The 21,086-nt window shown below is 39.4% G+C and overlaps 1 long non-coding RNA gene and 2 pseudogenes across 5 annotated transcripts; 1 reads left to right on the top strand and 2 right to left on the bottom strand.

Annotated features, from left to right (window-relative positions):
- Positions 1-406: 406 nt before the first annotated feature.
- On the top strand, positions 407-20,873 carry LOC149158314 (uncharacterized). 5 transcript variants are annotated; one of them, XR_016261679.1, is made up of 6 exons: positions 407-587; positions 675-950; positions 1,426-1,465; positions 1,565-1,658; positions 19,879-20,056; positions 20,292-20,873. It is a non-coding gene; the product is annotated as an uncharacterized LOC149158314 (long non-coding RNA). The 5 variants fall into 5 exon arrangements; XR_016261680.1 differs by having other exon boundaries at positions 408-587; positions 20,341-20,873; XR_016261681.1 differs by lacking the exon at positions 675-950 and having other exon boundaries at positions 414-587.
- On the bottom strand, positions 6,138-8,258 carry LOC149158316 (uncharacterized; annotated as a pseudogene).
- LOC149158315 (uncharacterized) lies at positions 7,075-8,823 on the bottom strand (annotated as a pseudogene).
- Positions 20,874-21,086: the final 213 nt, after the last annotated feature.

Raw genomic sequence — 21,086 nt, 5'->3', positions numbered from 1 at the left:
TAGCATTTCATGGAGAGCAAAGATTCTTATTGCTAAATTAAGAACTAACTTGCATCAACTACGGTGCGAAACAAGCCGGTGGAAAAGATCTAAAGAAGCTTGGGAAGAACGAGTATGTAATTCTTGCACTTCTGGAGCAGTAAAATCGGAAAAAACATTTCATTTTGGAATGTGATACTTTTATAGACATCAGAAACAGTTACAACAGCAGTTCCTTGGCATTATCTTTTCAGTAAAAAAACTATTAGAAAGTTGAATCAACTCATCATTAATTTAAATAATAAAAAAAATTAAATTAAAAAAACAAAAAACCTAATAATCCCATAAACTATATGTGATGTGATGATTGACGTTAAAATTTCATTTCATTTTTCATTTCATAACTTACTTTCACTTTTTTTTTAAGTGAATATACATTGACAATGCCTTTCAAAGTTTATATGGTTTTCTTGTTGGCAATTTCGTTCCTTTTAATTACTAATTGTTTGGTTTATGGCCGCAGGTGAGGCTTATTCTACCCATGTGTTTGGCATCCTGGTTGGATCGACACCCTGAGTCGTTGGCATGTTCAGCCCTTAAATTTACAGGTGCGTGTATACCGGTACCAAAGTTTCTAGGGTATTTCCACGGTAGTTTTGTTTGCTTCCTTTAAACTCCGACTCGTTCGTTCTCAGGACGGCGAAGGAGAATTGGGGTTTTTGCTTCTACATATTTATTTATAAGATCTCTTCTAGATGTACGATTTCCCACCAAGCTTGCTAATCGGAGTGGATGTGTACGAGCTTTTTCCCTTATAGAGTCAGTAATACGATTAAGTGCAAATAATGCATCGAATCCATTATCTGTAATAATAACACAATAATCTGCATAGTTCAATGGAGCGGCAAAACCTCCACAGACCACGTCACCTAATACATCGAATAATCACATTGCTCTCGTCCAGTGAATAGGTAACATTATCAATATTTTGAGCTCTCTTTCACTTCGGTATACAATTGGGCCATTTGACACCTTTACAGTTTGAAGTTCTCAGTTTACAAGCTTTTCATAAAAGCGATTATAGTATTCTTCTATGGTTGCCATAGTCTATCGTTTTACGGGATTTTGGACATAAGATATGATTCATGGGTTCTGTAGAGTTAAATTCGAGATTTTGGTTTAAACCCTTGGCAGCAAATTTGGGGTTTTTACTTCTAGTCTACTTGACTCGACTCTTTTCCCCTGCCAGTGTAATCTTTTTTTATCTTGTAACATGGCATTTGTTTGTGTTTATAGGTGGCTTTGGGAATTTTAGTATATTCTCAACCTGTAATTGTAACCAGAGCTCTCATATCTCATCTTATGATCTGGGTATCTTGTATTTTGTGTACTACTACTTCTAGTTTTATTGATAAGGTTAATCCTTACCCTTTTACTCCTTTGCAGGAAAGCCACACGTAGAGATTGTCATGCGGCCTTCCTACAGGTAATGAGTGTTTTTCTATGACTCCCTACCAATATATTTGTCATTTTTTATCTTCCTTTTTAACTCAGTACTAATTAACCTACGCCATTTTTCCTTTAGGTTACCCTAATGGTGTTTACAAAGCCTTAGTTGAAATTTCAATGGATTTTAATCTTGGGTTTTCAACACTTTGATTCCAACATTTATCCTACAGGTTGGATTCTTATTTCATTTAACCATATTCGATGGCTATGTTGTCCGCAAGGTTTCTGGCATTCACATTACGAAATCCCTCCTCTACGATTTCTCATAACTTGAATTCTTTATTTCCACGCGAACCTATCAGGGTTCGTTTTTGATGTTGCTTCGGAAGAATGTATACAAACTTCTCAATTTGGAACTTGTTATAAAATTTCGATTTAGTTATTAAGTATCATTTTAATAATCATGCTACTGTATAAATGTATTTTAAATTCCTTTGTTGAACTTTACACTGTGATGTTTGTTTTTCTTAGTTAATTTGAGTCTCAACAGAGTCTCATGAGATCATATGCCATGTAGTTAATATTGGGACATAGATTTTATGTAAACTATTTCTTGGTCTAATTCAATCTTGATAAGGATTGTTATCATCGTAGTATTGTTGTATTCATTGTTCTACAATTAGAATAATATAGATGTACATATCTCAATTCGACTACTTTGTTATATTAGTGAATCCCTTGAGGGTTCTGGGATTTGACAATACGCTTATGGGCCAGAGAGAGAGATATAGTTTATTCTCAACCTCCTGTCGAAATCCTTCCTTTTCCTTTCCGTCATTCTTTTGTTTTACCTGCATTTTGGTAGGATTCTCTGCGAAGGTGCAGTCTATTACTATTTACGGCTGGAGAAGATATATTCCAACCCTGTATAATTGTTTCATTTGTATAAGTTGTAGTATTTACGGCGAGTCTTTTCAGTAGTCCCTTCATCAAATCAGTATTTTTGTAAAATGCTTTTAATTCCATTAAGCCTTTTTTTTGTAGAATTCATTTACCTTATGTGTGCCATTTGTGTAGTTTCTGATGCACAAAAATGCAAAACAGGTAATTATTTGCTTGCAGCACACTTTAGTGCCAATTGCTCTCCTGGGTAGATTAGTACTGGCCGTTTGATATCTTGTTTAAATTTGTATGTTTTGAACTTACAGCTGTACAATCCAGTAGAGAATATACCTGTTGTCATTGATGTGGGAGGGTGGTTTTAATATGGATTAAGGGGCAGAGTAATCAAATTTATGTGCATAGTTATAACCCTAATTTGGTTACTTGATCTACAATTTTAATAGTGGAGAGGGTTTGTTACACCTCAGATTCTCTACAATGTACCCTACATTTTTTCACCAGATGTTACCATCATGATGAACCAAAAGTGTGATTATTGTACCTATATATTGTCTTTGGCCGTAAGGTTTTCTATAAAACGAAATATCCATGTATTATTATTGAATATAAATACCACAATATGACATAAATAACTCCTTTATTTTGGATAAACAACATCATCATCAATAAAACTTTGATATAGCTTAGTTTCCTCATTTAATAATAGGTACTCCTATTGTTATTAGTCATATATACTAATGCATTGCTAGACTGTTGTACCTATATATTGTATTTGGCCGTGCTAAATTTTCGATTCACCACTATTATTTGGAACATGCAACAGAGCTAGTTTTTCTAAGATAAACATGGGATACTTTTAAAGGACAATCAAGTCTCTTTTCTTCAATAACTAAAACCGGAGGTGGTAATTCTAAAGAGTAACATTAACCATGAATTCTCTATAACCACTCTTACTTTTAAGATGCAGCAAGTCTGCTTATTCCAAGATGAAAGATGGAAAAGTTTAAAAGAACAATCAAGTTTGTTTTTATAAACCACCAAAATTTTGGCCCGAGTGAGATCGAAACTTTTGGGACATGAAACATGTCACGTGGGGATTTTCAGGTAAAGCACATACGGAAATACTCCAAGAACCGAACCTGAGCTGATTAAATTTCCACTAATCAATAGCTACACCACAAACCAATCGATAACGAACAACATTTTTTTCTAGAAAGAACAAGATTTCCCCGATAAAGTGCAACATTTCTCCGGTGAAATTTTCTACAAATCTAACTTTATTACCTAGGAACATACCTCATAAAAATTACCAAAGTGACAGATAGCAAAATTTAAAGTAGAAAAGACCTCATAAGAATTACCATGGTTAAGTTTACACCTTTACACCAGTATCATCTCGACTAAAGTGAAAACCCATTCAAAACAGCATATTTTAAACTCAAACAGACCTTCAAAAAATCACCACAATACACTTCAAATCAGTAAAAGCCTAACAAAAATAGATGAATCGGAGTCCCTCTCAATTTAAAGTGACATTTTCGAAAGAATTGGGGAGGGTGGTTTAGAGAGTGAAAATTTATGTGACACTTGGGGTTGTTGTGACATTTACTGCACATAAGAAGAAATCTAAAGTAAAATAAACATTATTTTCTAAAAACCCTCGTTGAAAAACACAAGTACACATTATTTTCCAGAATATATCGTTAAACACTATAGAGCAAGGCTCAAGCAAGAACAACAAACCAGAGAGCAAGGGCTCAAGCAAGAACAGCATACCAGAGAGCAAGGGCTCAAGCAAGAACAACATCATGCATGCCTCTTGAGAATGGAGAAGCCAACAGGAGTGCTTGTGTCAGAGGCAGTGAGAGTCTTGCAGAACGAATGCACATTCGTTTTTGGCTTGAGCGAAGGGGGAGGACCCACATCACTGCACGACACCTGGAACAATGAATCTACACCTGAGATCTAGTTATTCCGTGTATGTTTAACCACAGTAACCAAAAATACTACCTCAGCTTCTCAAACCAAAGTAAAATGTGCCTACCCTTCAACTGTCTCTTGTTCATCCTGCTAAAAACATCAAACAAAGCTCAAAAGGGAAGATAGTGGAGGCGGGGCCGTGGTTGACAGGATGACCGGTGCAAATACTGAAGCAGTGAACTAAAAACCAAATAACATCGAATCCTAGGAACAACGAAATTCAGACTGAATTTCCTCCGCCACTGCCGCGACGCCCAGAAATTACAAAGAGGTTAATAAAAACATCCAGAATTAAAAGCATAGCATGCATGAGTATAGACCAAGCTGAACTCGCCATGTCATGCCGTGCTGAGTGGTTATATACTAAATACTACAACTTATACAAATGAAACAATTATACAGGGTTGGAATATTGAATCTACACCTGAGATCTAGTTATTCCGTGTATGTTTAACCACAGTAACCAAAAATACTACCTCAGCTTCTCGAACCAAAGTAAAATGTGCCTACCCTTCAACTGTCTCTTGTTCATCCTGCTAAAAACATCAAACAAAGCTCAAAAGGGAAGATAGTGGAGGCAGGGCCGTGGTTGACAGGATGACCGGTGCAAATACTGAAGCAGTGAACTAAAAACCAAATAACATCGAATCCTAGGAACAACAAAATTCAGACTGAATTTCCTCCGCCACTGCCGTGACGCCCAGAAATTACAAAGAGGTTAATAAAAACATCCAGAATTAAAAGCATAGCATGCATGAGTATAGACCAAGCTGAACTCGCTATGTCATGCCGTGCTGAGTGGTTATATACTAAATACTACAACTTATACAAATGAAACAATTATACAGGGTTGGAATATTTATTCTCCAGGCTTGGCAGCAGATTTATCTCTAGACTTGGGAGTAGATATCATATGGAAACACTGAAATTACTTTGAAGCCAGAAGATGACTGTGCCATCCTTTTCAAAACAAATTTTGAAATGCTAACCTGGTAGGCATATTAGACACACTCCTCTTCTTTTACAAGAATACAATCTAAGCGGCTATTAGATTCTAATCAACAACAGCAAAAGATTTTACCATAATTTCCAATCTTTCAGTTTCTTGCTTCCTTTAAGGTTTAGTTATTGCCCTATTCATCCCTTCCATTTTGCTATAAAGTGTGCTGCAAGCAAATAATTACCGGTTTTGCATTTTTGTGCATCAGAAACTACACAAATGGAATATATAACTCCAATATAGCACACATAAGGTAAATGAATTCTACAAAGAAAAAGGCTTAAGGGAATTAAAAGCATTTCACAAAAATACTGATTTGATGAAGGGTCTGTTGAAAAGACTGGCTGTAAATACTACAACTTATACAAATGAAACAATTATACAAGGTTGGAATATTTATTCTCCAGACGTGGCAGTAGATTTATTCTCCAGACTTGGGAGTAGATATCACATATGGAAACACTGAAATTATTTTGGCAGTAGATTCATTCTGAAGACTTGGGAGTAGATTTATTCTCAAGACTTGGGAGTAGATATCACATATGGAAACACTGAAATTATTTTGAAGCCAGAAGATGACTGTGCCATCCTCTTCAAAACAAATTTTGAAATTCTAACCTGGTAGACATATCAGACACACTCCTCTTCTTTTACAAGAATACAATCTAAGCGGCTCTTAGATCCTAATCATCAACAGCAAAAGCAAAAGATTTTACTATAATTCCCAATCTTTCAGTTTCTTGCGTCCTATAATTACCCATAATTCAGTTTCTTGCTATTGTATTTGGCTTGTAGTGGATGATTGTATGCCCATCTGCATAGGAACAAAACAATAAACTCTGAGCTGAAACAACAATAGTTTGTGTGAAACTAGATGGATAACATAATCTTAGAAGACGGAAAATAAGCAAATCGAAAATGCTTATGCTGCAATTCATTATTGTAAAACTGCTGAAAAGGGACATGTGCATAAAACCAAATTTAAAAATAATCAGAATTGTTAATTCTAAAAGGTAGATGGTCAACACTTGCGGATTGTTCCAATTAGTAGTATCTGTGACCAAAATGTTTGACCTGCATAACTTTTGGCAATATAGTTTTATCCATTTTATCCTCGCCTGTAGGAGAAGTCCCGTTTAAAGTTGTCATCTCCTCCAGCGGTTGAAGCATGATCATCAGCTAGTGTCCGGAAGAAGGCTCCCTTGTGAAAATGTTTCTGCATGAATTTCCATTTTTGTATTGGCTGTGGTAGTGGTTTTGGATTCTTTCTCTCCCACTCCCTGCATTCTTCTTCAGTCATGTTCCTGACATTTTCAATCTCCTCTAACATAGCTTCTCTGCTGTCCCTGTTCCTCTTTATTCTTGCAATTTCTCTGGCCTTCCAAGCCTCATACTCCTCCGCTTCATTAATCTCATCATCTGTATCAATTTCCCCACCACTGCCCTCGGCCTCTAAATTCTTCTGATCTCTTCATCCTTTCTTATTTCCTCCACAAGAATGTGCTTCATCTTGACCTCTCTTTCCTCAAGTCTCTTCTTCATCGCTTCTTCAAGCGCCTTCTCTTCTGCTTCCAATCTTTCACATTCTGCAATAGTGTCCTGCTCTGCTTTTGGCACAAACACAGGTTTTATCATCACAATGGCACCACCATGCTCTTCCTCGGAGTCTGTCTCATATTCAGACTCCTCCTCTTCTTCCTCTTCCTCTTCTTCATCCTCTTCCTTCCTCTTACTCTTCCTCTTTTTCATCCTCTTCCTCCCTCTTACTCTTCCTCTTTTTCATCCTCTTCCTCCCTCTTCCTCTTCAGGCCGCTGAGGGAGCAATTCCTACTCACGTTGCCGCTGCAATAACTTCTCCTTAATTCTCCTCCCAGGTGGCTGAGGGTGTAATAACTTCTCCTTAGTTGTCCTCCTCCTCTCCTCCCAGGCGGCTGAGGGAGCAATTCCTCCTCACATTGCCGCTGCAATAACTTCTCCTTAATTCTCCTCCTCCCCTCCTCCCATGCATCCTCGTCGTCTTCTTCTAATTCTATGCCCTCTTGAACCCTTCTCTCGTCTTCCTGAGTAGACACAATTTCTGCTTACCTAATGAGCCCATGCTGGGCAATCACTTCTTCTCTGTCCTTTCTACTCTCTGCCAACCTGCGAAGCCTTGCATCATCATCCTTGGCGGCCACCATGTCCATCTCATACCCATCCCCGTCACCATCACCATCTTCTTTGGAAGGGAATGCCTTCTCCAAAGCAGGAGACCTAGCTGTAGACTTAACCTAGACCTAGCTGTTTTGATATGAATCTCTTCATCAGCATCATCCGCCCATTCTGGGGCCTTACCTGGCCAATACCTCTTTACTTTTGTTTGTCCGATTTTTCCATTTGTCCCTCATTGCAATCACATCATCACTAACTCAAGCAGTCAGACATTTTTGCACCAGCTCTAAGAATGCCCTGATCACAAGAAATTGAAAACAAAAACTAATCTGAGAGAGGGGGGGATCCCTTACTTGAAGAACCAACCGGTATACAGGTATTAATGATTTAGGACTAAGGCCCAGAAATGCATCCTTAACCAAGGAGGCGCTTGTCGTTGGTTAATCAAGGGTTTTTCTTTGCTTAGTTGGGTTTCTGTCCAAGAGGCTGTAGGCTGGTTTCTCCAGTCTGTTGTTTTGACAGAAATAGGGAAATTCTATTATTTTAGAAGACATTATGGAGGTCTTCACGATACTCTAGGAAGTGTTGGAATTTCCCTGTACACTGACCCGTCAAACAATTTTTTTCTAGGTTTTGAGTTTGGATTTACCCCTCGCGGAACACTTTATTTAAAACTTTGCCCTTCATAGATGACATTTGGTTGTTAAAAGCTTAATACTATAATAATTAAGTTTTGTTAAATCAGCTACATATTTTTGTATGTTACTTTTTAAGCTTAGGGTAAAGAGTAGGCTTTTGCTGACCTACATTGTTAGTCCCCGATAGGTACCAGGGTAAGAGTGGCACTGTCAAAATACTTCGAAGGGGTGAGAGTCTTGAAGAAAAAGCTATAAAGTACACCATAAGAACCTTGTTAAGGTACCTTTTTTTCAATGATAGTTCTTATTTTCTTGATATAGTCTATTGCCTTTTCGTAAAGGGAAAGGGAAAGGTTCAATTGTATATATAATATGTTTTCTAATGATTAGTAGTTCTTTTGAATCCCATAAGATTGTTAAAAGTAGTCGCAGTGGCATTTGGAGACAACCAACGGGGTCCCAATATTGTTGGGTATTTGCATATCCTCACTCTCTATGTACTGGTTTCCCTAAAAAACCAAGACAAGTTGCAATTTTCCCTTCATGGGCTAGGGCATGCTACAAAAGTAGGGCCATAAACACTGGACAGTTCTCTCCATGTAAATGAAATAGACTTTCAAAAAAAAATATTTGGTCACAACACGGAATTTGTTTCCTAGGAAGTGCTTCAGAAACATGCTTGAATGGGCTGCCTCACATAACACGGGCTTCTTTAACAGACATGCTAGGTGTGATTGATATCTATTCCACCAATATCCCTGGAACTTGAACTGGCCTTGTCCCTTTATGTTAAAATTGGCAACTAGGGCCAAACTCCACATGGGCCATTTTATTTATGACAACTGATATTTTTCTTGGATTCCTCTCTCCGAGAGGTGTAGGATTGATATAGAGATCATCTGATTCTGACATGTACAAATGAAGTTATGAATTTATTTTGACTATGGACAAATTGTCAAGGTCAACCAACAAACTTATGTAGGCTCAGAAGCACAACAGTGACGTTTATTCATCCTCAACATTTGCTATAAATACATGATGTGTTAAAATTCGCAACCAGGGCCAAACTCCATGTGGGTCATCTTATTTATGGCAGCTGATATTTTTCTTGGATTCCTCTCGTTGAGCGGTGAAGGATTGATCTAATGATTATCCGATTCCGACATGTATTCATGGAGATATGAATTTATTTGTATTTCTTGACAATTTGTCAAGGTCGGCCAACAAGTAAAGTGGTGTTGCACACCCCTAGCTAAACCTCAACGTGGGATATAAATAGAGGAGACCTTGAGGCATTAGATCACTTATCTAATCCTCACATCTCTTCTCTCTCCTTGTCTCTTGGGTATACAAAGGAAAGAGGACACAGCTAGGGCATCATTGTGAGAGGACGCAGTTAGGGCAGCAAGGATGCAGGAAGGTGCAATAGTCTTGTTTGGGGTGATTTAGGCCTACGTTGACCAGCATATTGCCTCCATTAACTGCGGCTTTGGGTGGGTAGCCTCTCCTAGGCTTGGGACAACCTGCGTTGACTTGTTGGAGGGCACATTTATGACAACGTTGACTGGTTAGGGCTCGTTGCAGTATGATGTAACATTCACTGCTGTTTTGACCATCTTACATTAACTGTTTTGGGCTGCCATTACTGCTGTTGGAGACCGAGTTCTCCTAGGTTGTCTTGAGGACATTTTGGGAGCTGATTGATCACCTTTGCTATTGTTGTTCAAGGGTTTCATTACTGCTATTGTAAATCACAGATTTGTGATATTGTACTATTTCTCTCTCTCTATTGAATTATTGAAGAATATAGAAGAATTGATTAAAGGCTTTCCCCTCATTGGGGTTTGTCCCTGGCTAGCGCCACATCTTGTGTCTCTTGTCTTGGCTTGTTTTCTATTGTTTTCATTTATGTTTTATCAACATTTTACTTTCATGTTAATGTAATTGCTATACTGGAAATTGACATTGGGTTAATAAGAAGAATTGAAGTAAAGTGCTTTTAAGCATAGAATATACCATAATTAACATGGTTTCAAAGCTAAGGGTGAAGGCAAAGCAAAGAAGATCATCCGGGACTCTATTGACAAGTGTCTGGTGGCCTATGTTTCCGAGTTGAACACCTCCAAGGAGATCTATGATAGACTGGTAAGCTTGTTTAAAGTTAGTAATGCAAATCAAGTTTTGTTCCTAAAAAATAAGCTAAAGGATATTAAAAAGGGCAAGGACGAGGATATTAAATCCTACTTCTTAAGGATCACTGAGATCAAGAATGATCTCCTATCGATTGGAGAAGTCACTGTTAACAGGGAACTAACTATCACTACTCTTGGAGGGCTCCCATCCGGATGGTATGTATTTAGAACCACTCTTCTCAATAACGATCGAATTTTGGATTTGAGGAATTGATGGCAAGATTCATTCAAGAAGAGACAAGGATGGTGGAGCAAGAAATGCCTTCAAGCAAAGGCAATCCCATTTCTTTCTCCTCTCAAGCCAAAAGGAGAAATAATTTTGGGTCTAAAGGTCACTTCAAAGGAAAGACCAGATCAAAGGGTGAAGGAAGGGAAGATGCTTTGCTTGCAATAAATTTGGCCACTATGAAAGGGACTGTCCAAATGGGAAGGACACATCTCATGACGATGATCAAAATCACTCCTGGGGTAACTCCAACCACAATCAAAGGAATGGTAGGTTCAATGACAAAGGAAAGAAGAATGCTAGAAATCAAGGAAGTGGTGAACCCTCCAAGAAACCAAGGAATTCCAGGTATGAATCAAATGTTGTTAACAATAAGAAAGATGAGTATTATCTGATATCGACCCTCTCCACTACTTCTCCTCCGGACTCGTTGGGAAATTGGCTTATTGATAGTGGTGCCTCAAGGCACTTCACTGGTCACAAGGAAGCTCTCTCTAATTTGATAGAGAAGGAGACAAACTTGGAGATTATTCTTGGAGACAATTCCACTTATCCCATAAAGGGTGTAGGGAATGTTACTCTTTAATTAAACACAATTCATTTGCAAGAAGTCCTATATGTACTTGATCTCAAAAAGAATTTGGTGTCCATTTCGGCAATGGAAGACAAAGGCTACAAGGTGGCCTTCATCAATGACAAGGTACGTGTGTGGAAAAATAATTTTAAGGATGCTTTCACTCTTGGGTTTCGAGTTGACTCTTTATATCAAGTTGGAGGAAGTCTGGGAGTCATGTCTTGCGACACAACTCTACACTCTGAACTATGGCACCGGAGGTTTGCCCACCTTCATTATTAGGCTCTACCCCGTGTGAGACAGATGGTGACAGGGATGCTCGAGTTTAAGTAGAGCAAGAAATGTGTCAAAGGAAAGCTCAAAAGGGGACCATTCCCCTCTAGCCATAGCAAGACCTCTGACATTTTGTAGTTGGTTCACTTTGACATATCTGGTATGATGCTTGTGAATCTTTGGGAAGATATCTATATTATCTCACTTTTACAAATGATTATTCTCGCAAGACTTGGATATACTTCTTGAAAAAGAAGGATGAAGTGTTCTCCTGGTTCCGTCACTTCAAAGCCTTGATCAAGAATCAAATCGAGAAGAGGATCGAGATCTTAAGCATTGATAATGGGACCAAGTATGAATCCAGTGAGTTTCATGACTTTTGCAAAGAAGTTGGCATTAAGAGGGAGACCACAACACCATACACTCCTGAGTCGAATGGTGTGGCGGAAAGGAAGAATCATACGATTATGGAAGCTGTTTGTTCCATGCTCCATGATCAAAGACTTCCAAATTTTCTATGGGCTGAAGCTGCAAATATCGCTGTATATGTTCAAAACCGATGCCCTCATCAAGCATTGGATTCCAAGACCCCCGAAGAGATGTTCACTAGTAAGAAACCTGATGTCTCTCATTTTAGAATTTTTGGAAGTCCCGTATATTTTCATGTGCCGAAAGAGAAAACAAACAAATGGGGTGCATCTGGAAAGAAGGGAATCTTCGTGGGCTATAGCGAAAATTCTATGGGCTATAGAATCTATGTGGTTGGTCAAAGGGAAGTCGAAATAAGCCATGATGTCACCTTTGACAAAGATATGGCTCTTAGCAAGGTTGACAATCTTCCTATTCTAAGGAAAGATAAAGAAGCTGACACTAGGAAGCTGGATGAGAAGGAAGATGAGACGATGCTTGATGTGGAAGAACCTATGGATCCTATTGATCCCTCTCCACAAGAGCCTTCCTCTTCTAAGAAGAGGCCCTTATGGCTTAGGGGGACACTTGATGATGCTGAAGGACATATTGCATCTAGAGGGACTTTTTGTGAGAGTAAAAAGCCAACCAAGTATCAGGGATACTTGACCATTATGAGCACCATCATTCAAAATGAGCCTTCATTGTTCGAAGAAGCCGTGAAGCATCAAATATGGAAGGGATGCTATGAATGAGGAATACGAGTCAATCATGAAGAATGATGTCTGGGATGTGGTTCCTAGACCCCAGGACAAAACAATTGTCACCTCGAAGTGGCTTTACAAAATAAAGCATGGAGCTGATGGGAGTGCTGAAAAGTATAAGGCTCGCTTTGTTGCTTGAGGCTTATCTCAAAAGGAAGGTGTAGATTATGATGAGATATTTGCACCTGATTGCCCGGTACACCACTATCCGCTCGATCATAGCCTTCGCTGCTTCGCAAGGATGGAACCTACATAAGATGGATGTCAAGACTGCGTTCTTGCATGGTTCGATTAATGAAGAAGTCTATGTGGAACAACTCGAGGGGTTTGAGATTCGTAATCCGGAATCTCACGTATGTAGGTTAAAGAAAGCTTTCTATGGGCTGAAGCAAGCACCCCGAGCTTGGTATGAGAGGATTGATAGCTACTTGATAGAGCTGGGATTCACGACGAGTGAAGCCGATCCAAACCTTTACTTTAAGGTTGAGGATGATAAGCCTCTCATATTGGTGCTGTATGTTGACGACCTCTTTCTGACAGGTGCAGACCCTCTCATTCACAAATGTAAGAGGAAGTTGGCTTCCAAATTTGCGATGAAGGACCTAGGACTGATGCACTATTTCCTAGGGCTAGAAGTCTGGCAAAAGCCAGGAGAAATTTTCCTATCTCAATGAAAAAACATGGTGAAGATATTGGAGAGATTTTGTATGGTGGACTGCAAGTCCATGACTATCTTGATGGAGCTTAACGTCAAGAAGTTATGCGGTAGTGTTGTCGGACGTGTATTGGGTAATGCTTCCGAGTATCATCAACTCATAGGAGCATTGATGTTCTTGGTGAACTCTCGTCCGGATATATGTGTTGCAGTCAACACGTTGAGCCAATATATGGTTGAGTCGCATCACTCACATTGGATTGGTTCCAAGAATCTTCTAATATATCTTCGGGGCACAATCACTCATGGGTTGAGATACACTGTCGGAGATGTGAGGCTACATGGATATTCCGATGCTGATTGGGCAGGCAGTGTGGTGGATCGAAAGAGCACTTCCGGGTGCTGTTTCTCTTTGGGTTCTGTTTCGATATCTTGGATGAGCAGGAAGCATAAGTCGGTGGCTTTGAGCACCGCTAAGGCAGAGTACATTACTACGAGTATGGCCTCCTGTGACGCTGTCTGGTTGAGGAAGCTCTTCAGTGAGCTGTTTGGACATATGCTAGATATTACTGTGATCCTTTGCGACAACCAGAGTGGGATTCATTTATCAAAGAATCCCGTATTTCATGATCGCTCCAAGCACATCGATATCAGGTACCACTTTATCCGAGATATGGTACAACGAGGAGCAATAAGGCTCCATCATATTGGGACTAATGAGCAAGTTGCTGACATTATGAGAAAGCCCCTAGGAAAGGTCAAATTCTTGACGAATTTGACCTTTCCGAGAACAATTAGGAGTCGTGGAGATACCCTCTTATGAGGGTCCTGTGTGATGTATACAGTGAGCTCTGGGAGTTCTGGGGGGCTTGGGGTACTTCTTGGAGCGACGAGCGACCATAGGGTGACTCACCCTCCCCTAGTGGTGCGCTATGTACAGGGTGAATGATTCAACCTTCCCCTGTGATATTCCGAGGTGACATGTAGGCAGGATGAGTGGTTCATCCTTCTTCTGTCGAGACATCCTACCCATGTAGTCTGGGACTCATGGGAAGTATCTCTCATCTAGCCAATGAGTAGGGAAATGAGGATAGGGAGCATTGTAGTACCGATGGATGCATTGTGTATCTATCGTATTCCCTATGCTAGGATGACATTGATCTAGGATCAATTGGAACTGACTTCGGGTCAGTAAGAGTGATATAACTCACTCTCTTTTGGAACTGACTTTGAGTCATTAAGAGTGCTATTGGACACTCTTTTATCTTGGTCTGACTTTAGGTCAGTAGAGGATGGTTTGATACATTCTCGATCATTTCTTCTTCTTCATAGTTCACCAGCGCAGAGCAGAGCAAAGCCGAGCAGTGCATTTGATGGTAGAGATAGTACCAACGGTCAGATGGAGTTCTCCCTAGTTGAGAGGGAGTGTTAAAATTGGAAACTAGGGCCAAACTCTATGTGGGTCATCTTATTTATGACAGCTGATATTTTTCTTGGATTCTTCTCGTCGAGAGGTGTAGGATTAATCTAACGATCATCTGATTCTGACATGTATTCATGGAGATATGAATTTATTTGTATTTCTTGACAATTTGTCAAGGTCAGCCAACGAGTAAAGTTGTGTTGCACACCCCCAGTTAAATCTCAACGTGGGATATAAATAGAGGATACTTTGAGGCATTAGATCACTCATCTCATCCTCACACCTCTTCTCTCTCCTTGTCTCTTGGGTATACAAAGGAAAGAGGATGCAGCTAGGGCATCATTGTGAGAGGATGCTGTTAGAGCAGCAAGGACGCAGGAAGGTGCAACAGTCTTGTTTGGGGTGATTTAGGCCTGCGTTGACCAGTGTATTGCCTCCATTGACTGCGGCTTTGGGTGGGTAGCCTCTCCTAGGCTTGGGACAACCTGCGTTGACTTGTTGGAGGGCACATTTATGACAATGTTGACTGGTTAGGGCTGGTTGCAGTATGATGTAACATTCACTGCTGTTTTGACCATCTTACATTAATTGTTTTGGGCTGCCATTACTGCTGTTGGAGACCGAGTTCTCCTAGGTTGTCTTGAGGACATTTTGGGCGCTGATTGATCACCTTTACTATTGTTGTTTAAGGGTTTCATCATTGTTGTTGTAAATCACAGATTTGTGATATTGTACTCTCTCTCTCTGTGCTGAATTATTGAAGAATATAGAAGACTTGATCAAAGGGTTTCCCGCATTGGGGTTTGTCCTTGGCTAGCGCCACATCTTGTGTCTTCTGTCTTGGCTTGTCTTCTGTTGTTTTCATTTATGTTCTATCGACATTTTACTTTCATGTTAATGTGATTGCTACACTGGAAATTGACATTGGGCTAATACAAAGAATCGAAGTAAATTGCTCTTAAGCATAGAACATACCATAATTAACATGATGCCTTAGCCTCATTTAGACACGCTCATCTTCACACATCTCTCTCTCTCCTCATTGATTGGGTATGGATTTTTGGCAGTTTCTCTCTCCACACGTGCGAAGGAAAGGAAGGCAAATTTTATGCTTTGGGCGTTGACCAAGTTTGATTGAATTTCAGAAATTGTTTTTGGGTTGCATTGAGCATCTTTGATTGCAATTTTTGGTGGAGGAACTTTGTCCTAGTAGGTTGCATTTTTGGGCACAAAAATCGAGGCTAAACATTGACTTTGACCATTGTTGACTTTAGCTAGGGCTAATTGCAGGTTGACTGTTTGACCAGATTTTGACTGGGCTGATTTGGATTGTTTTGAGGGCTGATTCATCTTGTTGTTTGGAGGCCGAAGTTGACTAAATTGTTGAGGGTAAAATCTGCCCTGTTGACCAGCGTTGATTTTTTTGGTTAAGGCTCTTTTGCTGTTGTTATACATTATTAGATTTGTAAATTGTACTATCTCTCTCTTTGCTGAACTATTGAAGACTATAAGAAGAATTGATCAAGGGTTTCCTCACATTGGGTTTTGTCTTTGGTTGGTGCCACATCTTGTGTCCTCTTGTCTTGGCTTGTCTTCTACTGTTTATGTTTATGTTTATGTTCTATCTGCATTGTACTGTCATGTTGATGTGATTGCTAATCTGGATATTGATATTGGGCTAATAAAGAAATTGAAGTAAAATTGCTCTAAATCATAGAACTTACCATTGTTGCCTAAAATTAACATGGAATTAGAGTTGAGGGGAAGACAAAGCCCAAGCAAGAGTGAGAGAAATCACCAAACACAGCTGGACAAGGACAAAAGATTCAATAGTTTCCTCATCCTACTTCCCGACTGAAGACAAGCTCCATGATAAATCTGACTATCATGGATGGAAGAAGCCTCTTGATTTGACCTTGGAAGAAAAAGAAGTGATGGATTATGTGCAGGGTAAAATCCCTGAGCTTCCTTCAAATGCACCGGCTGCCATGATGACCAAGTACAATAGGGCTGAAGTCAAAGCGAAGAATATTATCAGGGATTCCATTGACAAGCATCTGGTGGCCTATATCTCCGAATTGAAGACCTCCAAGGAGATCTACCACAGGTTGGTCGGCATGTTCAAGGTTAGTAATGCTAATCAAATTCTATTTCTCAAGAATAAGTTGAAGGATATTAAGAAGGGCAAGGACAAGGACATTCAATCCTATTTCTTGAGGATTACTGAGATCAAGAATGATCTACTCTCGATTGGAGAAGTCATTCTTGACAAGGAACTTACTCTCACCACTCTTGGAGGAATTCCACATGAGTGGTATGTATTTAGAACCATTATACTCAACAATGATCGAATTCCAGGGTTTGAAGAATTGATGTTGAGATGCGTTCAAGAAGAAACAAGAATGGTGGAGCAAGAAATGCCTTCTAATAGAAGCAACCTCACTGCATTCTCCGCTCATGCCAAGAGGAAGAATAATGCAAGTTCAAAGAAGCAAAGTCAAGGAAAACCGGGATTCAAAAATGGAAGGAAGGGAAGATGCTTTGTTTGCAATAAGTTTGGCCACTATGCAAGGGAGTGTCCAAATAAAAGGGACACATCACATGTTGATGGTCACAATCATTCTAGGGGCAACTTCAACAACAACGATCAAAAGAATGGTAGGTTCAATGGCAAGGGAAAAAGGAATGAGGACATCAAGGAAATGATCGACCCTCCAAGAATTCAAGGAACTCCAGGTATGAAGAATCAAATGTTGTTAACAATAAGAAAAAATAGTACTATCTTATATCAACCCTCTCCGCTGCCTCTCCCCCGGACACTTTGGGAAATTGGTTGATTGATAGTGGTGCCTCAAGGCACTTCACCGGATATAAGGAAGTCCTCTCTAATCTGATAGAAAAGGAGACATACTTGGAGATCATCCTTGGAGACGATGCCACCTATCCCGTGAAGGGAGTAGGGAATGTTACCCTTCAATTGAATCAATATAACACTATTCATTTGCAAGAAGTACTATATGTACCTGATCTTAAGAAGAAACCGATGTCCATTTCAATGAGATGGAAGATAAAGGATTCAAGGTGGCTTTTATCGATGGAAAGGTACATGTTTGGAAAAGAAATTTTAAAGATGCTTTTACTCCTCGGTTCAGGGTTGACACTTTGTATCAAGTTGGAGGAAGTCCATTGGGAGCCATGTCTTGCGACACATCTCTACAATCTGAACTATGGCAGTGGAGGTTTGCCCATTTTCATTATAAGGTCCTTCTCGATGTAAGACAGATGGTGATAGGTATGCTTGAGTTCAAAGTAGAGCATGAAGGTTTATGTGTGGGATGTGTCGAAGGAAAACTTACAAGGGGACCATTCCCCTCAAGTAATAGCAAGACCACAAATATATTGCAATTGATCCACTCTGACATATCTGGTATGATGCCTATAAACTCTTTGGGAGGATACTTATATTATGTCACCTTTACGGATGATTATTCTCGTAAGACCTGGATCTACTTCTTAAAGAAGAAGGATGAAGTGTTCACCTAGTTCCGACACTTCAAAGCCTTGATCGAAAACCAATTCGAGAAGAAAATCAAAATATTGAGGACTGATAATGGGACCAAGTACGAATCCAATGAATTCCGAGATTATTGCAGAGAAGTTCGAATTAAAAGGGAGACTACAACGCCATACACTCCCGAGCAGAATGGTGTGGTTGAAAGGAAGAGTCGCTCTATTGTAGAAGCTGTTTGTGCTATGCGTCATGATCAAGGACTTCCGAAGTTTCTATGGGCTGAAGCTGGAAATACTGCCTTGTATGTTCAAAATCGATGCTCTCATCAAGCATTGGACTCCAAGACTCCTGGAGAAATGTTCACTGGTAAGAAACCCGATGTCTCTCATTTTAGAATTTTTGGAAGCTCCGTATATTTTCATGCGCCAAAAGAGAAAATAAGAAATTTGGGTGTATTTGGGAAAAAATGAATCTTTGTGGGCTATAGTGAAAATTCTAAGTGAATTAGAATTTATGTGGCTGGTCAAAAGAAAGTTGAGATAAGTCATGATGTCACCTTCAACGAAGATATGGCCCTCAGGAAGATCAACAACCTTCTTATCCTAAGGAAGGACAAAGAAGTTGACACCAGAAATTAGGGTGAAAAATACGACGAAACGATGCCTGATGTTGATGAACCTATGGATCATATTGATCCTCCTCCTCATGAGCCTTCCTCCTCCAAGAGGAGACCCTCATGGCTTAGGGAGACCCTCGAAGATGCAGAGAGACACATTGCATTGAGGGGGATTTTCTGTGAAAGCAAGAAGCTGAAAAGGTATCATCCGATTCTGATATGTACAAATGAAGTTATGAATTTATTTTGATTATGGACAAATTGTCAGAGTCTGCCAACAAACTTATGTAGGCTCAGAAGCCCAACAGTCACGTCTATTCATCCTCAACGTTTGCTATAAATACATGATGCCTTAGCCTCATTTGGACACACTCATCTTCACACATCTCTCTCTCCCCTCATTGATTGGGTACGAATTTCTGGCAGTGTCTCTCTCCACAGGTGCGAAGGAAAGGAAAACAAATTTTTCTGTTCTGGGCATTGACCAAGTTTGACCGAATTTCAGAAACTGTTTTTGGGCTGTGTTGACTATATTTGACTGTGATTTTTGGTGGAGGAACTGCCTCAGCAGGCCACATTTTTGGCAACAGAAATTGAGGCTAAACGTTGACTTTGATCAGCGTTGATTGCAGCTAGGGCTGACTGCATGTTGACTATTTGACCAGATTTTGACTGGGCTAATTTTGGACTGTTTTGAGGGCTGATTCATCTTGCTGTTTGGAGGCCAAAGTTGACTAAAGTTGATCAAATTGTTGAGGGTCAAATCTGCCCTGTTGACCAGCATTGACTTTTTTGGTTAGGGCTCTTTTGCTGCTATTATAAATGATCAGATTTGTAAATTGTACTATCTCTCTCTTTGCTGAACTATTGAAGACTATAAGAAGAATTGATCAAGGGTTTCCCCACATTGGAGTGTCATTCGCTGGTGTCACATCTTGTGTCTTCTTGTCTTGGCTTGTCTTCTATTGTTTATGTTTATGCTCTATTTGCATTTTACTATCATGTTGATGTGATTGCTAATCTGGATATTGATATTGGGTTAATAAATAAATTGAAGTAAAATTGCTCTAAAGCATAGAATATACCATTGTTGCCTCAAAATAAACACTTTATGACATGCCATTTGGGTTTGTTAGGATACATTGAGAATGTAACACCAGTAGGCATTTCAGCTCTCCGTCAACTGCACCGGTATAATAAGGCCAGGTTGGCAACATGAAAATTTTGGAATTTGCTAGCAAATTCTTTGCAGAGCCATTTATCAAATGAGTAGTGCAACTCCAACGCTGAGAACTATAATGGGATGACAAGAAGGTTTGAGACCTAAATCTCAACAGATTGAATTCAAAATGAAATTTTATAATATTGCTTTCCAACATTGATGTGAGCTTCTGCATTCAGAAAATAATAGGATAGCTTCATTTGTGCAGCTTTTAATTTATTTCCTTCCCTAATCTTTCCGTTCACTTGACACACAGGTTAATTATGTTGTCATGGTAGTTTGTTTTGGATTTGCTTTTGCACGACTTATAGATGCTTTTCAATTCAGGTGTGATTCAAGAAATCAGCTGTAATCGAACATGTATCTGTGACTGCAGTTCATTGGAACATGCGAAGATCCAGCGAAGGCATTAGTTACCGAACTGCTTCCAAGCATGTCACTTTGGAAGTACATGATGAGTTTACATTGAATTGATCTCCATGTTGCAACAATTTTTGCAGTTGACATTGCACAAGAAATGGACTGTCTACATGCCAATGGGATTATACATAGGGATCTAATATGAGTTCACATATGGATGGAATGACATCCTAAGAGCCAAGTTACGGGTTGGAGCTCTAGCTGATTTTTTATGGATATAATGACACCTAAGAGCCAAGTTACACGTTGGAGTTCTAGCTGATTTTAGAAACTGGAAAAATAATTCAGAGGAGAAAGAAATTCCATATGTGAGGGTGTGATATCTTGTCAATCTATCTTGGTTAAGGTCTTTAAGGTCTTTCTTCTACCAGCCTTTTGGCAGTTTATAATTTGACAAGTCTGTATTTTGGCATGTCATTATTACACAAACAAATACATATTTCCATTAAAATATAAACATATCACAACCCTCCCTCTCCACCCTATCAATAGCACCGTCTACCTTGCTCTATAAAATATGTCATCTGGTTTACTGTTATTTAGTCATGGTATCTTAAAGTTGTGAAAATTTTCAATTGTACGTTGTTTTCTCAGGTTGGAACCTTGCACTATAAAATATGTCATTTGGGTTACTGTTATTTAGTCATGGTATCTTAAAGTTGTGAAAATTTTCAATTGTACATTGTTTTCTCAGGTTGGAAG

The sequence above is a fragment of the Pinus tabuliformis genome, chromosome 5_2 (assembly GCF_031772625.1).
Source record: "Pinus tabuliformis cultivar Carrire ecotype Pingquan chromosome 5_2, CPIR1, whole genome shotgun sequence".
NCBI lineage: Eukaryota > Viridiplantae > Streptophyta > Pinopsida > Pinales > Pinaceae > Pinus > Pinus tabuliformis.
Note: the sequence above shows the minus strand (reverse complement) of the source record. Positions and strands in the feature narration are given on the sequence as shown.